Below are 4,902 nucleotides of genomic sequence, written 5' to 3' on the forward strand. Positions count from 1 at the left end.
AATCTACGCATTATTAAAAATATATAATAAATCTTTGAAATTATAGATATCTATAATCTTGCAAATAATGTTGTCACGGATACAGTAGCCCAAATTTGTCAGTGTTAACTTTGAATGAACATCATTACATGGCCAATGGCTTATTATAATGATGCTGTGTCTCCAAGGCGAAATAGTGAGCAATGTAGACGTAAACTTACTAGCTTTCGGTATCTTCGTAGATTGTTCTTGCGAGTGTGAATTGTGATGAAATTAAGTAAAATAACGTTTTTAGGAATGCAACTCGGGTATGAATATAAGAACATACAAGTCACTAAGTGAGTGAGTATAATTAAATAAAGATAAAAATTGTAGGTATTATATATTACGAATATACGTAAAGCAGCCATGACCGGTACATACCTCTGTATATACTAACCCACAAATTATTCACAAGATTAGCATACCATTTCTACCTACTTTTTATTGCAACGCTGTTCTTTACATTTGTTCGCACGCAACATTATATGCGTGATCTAATTTTTACCCTGTCTTTATTCGCGTAGAAAGTGAATTCCCATGTCCTTACGAGGAAAAAATGCTTAGCAAATCTATAATCTTTGTATGTATAAGTTACATATACCACTCGGTGGACAAGATATTTCTACGTCTGTTTAAATAATATTTAAAGTCCAGTTAGTGATCGGCCTCTAACGCCTGAAGCACGTCATAATTATTAAATGTAGAAAGTGAACAATCCGTTGGGGTTCAAAGAGAGATCGGGAGAGTTCGAATGTAGAAGATCCACACGGGCCTCAAAATCCGCATCCTTATACAATAGCTACACAACGTTATATGTACTAAGCAGATAAAAATGGCTCTGTTTTATCTCTGAAGGAATTTAATTTTAATTAAAACTAATGATAGGTAACCAATTTCAGAGAAAACAAGTAATTTAAAAATATTATTGCGATTATGTTAGAAAATCTTATCTAGGAACGAAAAGTGTAAATTTTTAATCAGTGTTATAAAAAAAAACCCAAAGGCGCTACAACCACAACAAAATCATTTGTTAATCTATTAGGCAAGTAGGTGATCAACCTCAACCTTCTGTGCCTGACGCACGCCGTCAACTTTTGGGCCTAAGGCAAGTCGGTATCCTCACGATGTTTTCTTTTACCGTTCGAACGAATGATAAATGCGCACATAGAAATAAAGTCCATTCGTACACAGCCGGCGATCGAACGTACTACCTCAGGGATGAGAGTCGCATGCTGAAGCCACTAGGCCAACACTGCTAATCAGTTTTAATAAATTATATTGCTTTAAAATCCTATTGTGTATTCTATCAGGGAACAAAATTTTTGAATCTTCTTTGAATTTTTTCTTCTTTCTTTGAGTTGTGATATGAAACATAAAAAAGAAAACCTTGCTTCGCTTAATATTTGTACTTGTATGTGCAAGGTGGAAATACCATCCTGTCTTCCTCGAGCTGCTAATCAGTATGTAGAAGGAGTCCTCTCTATCTCCGTCTCTGGACCAATGCAATCTTGCCAATTCACAAAACCTGAGTGTCAAAATATGACCACTACAATCTCTATAGCATCTTGCTTGCAAAATTTAGACCGCCCGACGCGACGCGTACGCGTGTCCTATGGAGAGAAATGCCTTGGTGAATACAATTTCCTCAGGGTAATTGCACAATTTACACAAGGTTGCTATTATAAGTTTACTAGCACAACATATATTACTAAAATTGTGAGGATGGTCCAATAATGTCATAATAAAATTTTCATGACATACTTCATAATTGTGGCATACTTGCAATGTTAGTCTTTAACTCTTATTGATTCATCTTGTGTTTACCAATATATATGATAGGAGTTTATGATTCTAGAGTTTACGTAACACAACAATTCAAATATATATTTTATTAAGTAAGGAAAAGCTGAAAACCGAATTCCATTAATTCTCGGAATTAAATTTGAAAATGATTTATTTGACAGTTAGAAATTGTTTATCGTTCTATTGTTTTTGTGAGTGTCTTTTATTAATTGTAAATTCGATATTTTTTTATAAATAGTACAACACCTAAATAATATGCGATTTAACAACCGAATCTTTGAGGAATCTATATAGCTTTGAACCAAATTATGATTGTTATAAAACCGGAAAGAGGATTTCTCATACTTTGTTATATTAGACGAATGAATGAAAAATATTATTCGTAAAACAGTTAAAGAAGCGTCTATCTCCACATATGTATTGGTCAGTATTAGAAGCTCGTAGAAAATTATATTATATTTCATTACATACTTTTTTAATTACTAAACTAATAATTAACATGTTAACTATTGAAACTTTATATACTCCAATTGAACAGCCTAATTTTCAAATTGATATCAATTATAATATAGTTACATGGTCTATGCTAATATTGCATCTTGCCGTAAATGAACTTAAATTTATTTAGTGATTAGTGAAGCTTACAGATCGTTGCTAAGCAATCAAGGAAGGAAGCAAATTGAAATTAAGTATTTATCAAGGAATACATTAAATATTCAAGTTAAGTAGAAACGGAAACAATATTTTAGAAGCTAATCTATTATTTCTAACCAAAACGAGATAAATCTTGTGATGAAAATATTCAATAAATACTAGTATAATTGTTTTCACATTTTAATAACATGTTTTGGAAAGAATATTGCCTATTTGTTTGAAGCAATAAAATGATGAAAATATTTGAATCGGTCCAGTTTCTGCTTTATTATGAATAGGCAAGATGTGTATATTATACATTTATTTAATTTAAATAAACAACCTTACCCATTTTTGCTGCAAGATGCTTTTAAATGAAATGATAATATAAAAAAGACATGTAAACTGCTATTTTTCTTAATGCATTGTATGTGCGTACAATTCCATTTTATATTTATTTGAAGGTTTCAGTTGCCGCCCGGTAGACAGAACCAAAGACCCCAGAGCTTTCCTATTCCAAAATATTAGTATTGCAAGAAAATACATGCCAGCATTAAGAGAGTACTACCACATAAACCAAAGTTTTTAGATTACTTGTGTTCTGCTTCGGTTAAGATTATATTCTTAGGTATTAACTGTGTAGTTTCTTTAATTATAAATAAATGCAATTATAGTTTGAAATATATATAATCATAAAAATGCATGTTTAAAGTTAAGATGAAAGAGACTTTCTGTTCTCACATCGGAAAAAAATCCCCAAGTTCCTGTTCCAATAATACGTTTCACTTATTAAATGCTTACGTTTGCATAAAACAAAAGTCACACGCCATTGTGGCACGGAGCTGCGACGGAAATATATTTTTGTAGATGGGAACATGTTTGTTCATAAATAAAGCTTGATTGAAGCTCAAATGTTTTACCAATTCTTAAAAGGCCGGCAACGCACTCGCGAGCCCTCTGGCATAGAAAGTGTCCATGGGCGGCGGTATCACTTAACATCAGGAGAGCCTCCTACCTTTTCTCCTGTTAAAAAAAAATGTTTTTTTATATTCGGTATTTTTCGATTGTCTTTTTGTATAATTATTAAAGAACGTTTTAATTCATTAACCATTCGCATAAAATATATGGTACTAAAGTGTCATAAAAGTATTTAATGGACGACTAAATAAATCAGATTGCGTATATTAATCACGAATCGTTAATTAGGAAGTAGAAATGTGTATTTGTATAATAGGATCCGTATCGCTGCACGCAGTTCACTTCGAACGATTTCCTTACTCAAAGATTATTATGATCAGATCTGTTATATCCTCACGAAGAATTAAGCCAGAAGCGATAAAACAATTGGCTTATCTGTTACCACGGGACATTAACTATTTATATGTATTGAAATAAAGCATTAAAACTGTAATCATATTAAGATTCCACCTAAAAACAAAATCACCTAAATCAATGATAGAACAATCTATTATGGGATAGGGGCAGACGAGCCTACGGTACGCCTAAAAAGGGCAGTCATCGCAGCCCATGCACACCTATTTTAGTGGAGTGCCGGCCTTTGAGCGAGGAGTATGCTCTTTTATTAGACAATTGGAGGTTGTATTTCCCAGATCACTAGATCGCAAAAGAAAATGTCATGTGAAGCGGACCATATAAAACTTCCAGCCATCAATCTGTATTCGTACGTTTCATCAACTTTCTTCAAAGGATTTATAACACGACATACACAAGCAACAGATAATTCCAACTACGAAAAACATATTTTATTTTCAACTATAGAAAAAACCATAAACAATATTTAAAGGCTGCATCTACGTTAAGTGATTGTCTATGCCCATCAAGCAAGTGAGGCATGACGCTACTCGTGCCGATGCCAACTCGCTCACTCTTTCCGTTACTTTACGGAAACTAAAACTAGTGTCTTGGTAAATATTTGTGGTTGAAGCTGCAACAGTAAATAAAAATTAACAGTTAAAGACAATTAACCTACTTGGTATATCTAGATTCTATTAAATTGTACTTTTCTGTGACGAAGTTCTCCAATGTGTACTTCTTTGTTACATAAACTGAATTTTACTGCTTTATTATTGGAGCAAGCCATTTTTATGGAATGGAATTTATTTAAAAATAGAATGTTAATGAATGAAAGTTATGTATCATTAACAGATAAAAATGAATATAGTCAATGCTTCAACACGTATATCTCACAAGTAGGGACAATTTAAAATCGAATTGAACGAAGTAATTAATGACTAAATAAAACATTTAGGATCTACGGACAGAAAAGCACGACCAGAAAATACCACTTTGTAATGATGCCCTATTATCTGTTTTGAAATTTGATTCAATGCATGCAGTTTATATCGGCATAGCTATATTTAGCTTCTTATGAATAGCTATTCTGATGATACAATAGACAAATCAAGCTGAGTATAGAATGATTAC

Source organism: Pieris brassicae, chromosome 2 (assembly GCF_905147105.1).
Source record: "Pieris brassicae chromosome 2, ilPieBrab1.1, whole genome shotgun sequence".
In the NCBI taxonomy this organism is placed as follows: Eukaryota; Metazoa; Arthropoda; class Insecta; order Lepidoptera; family Pieridae; genus Pieris; species Pieris brassicae.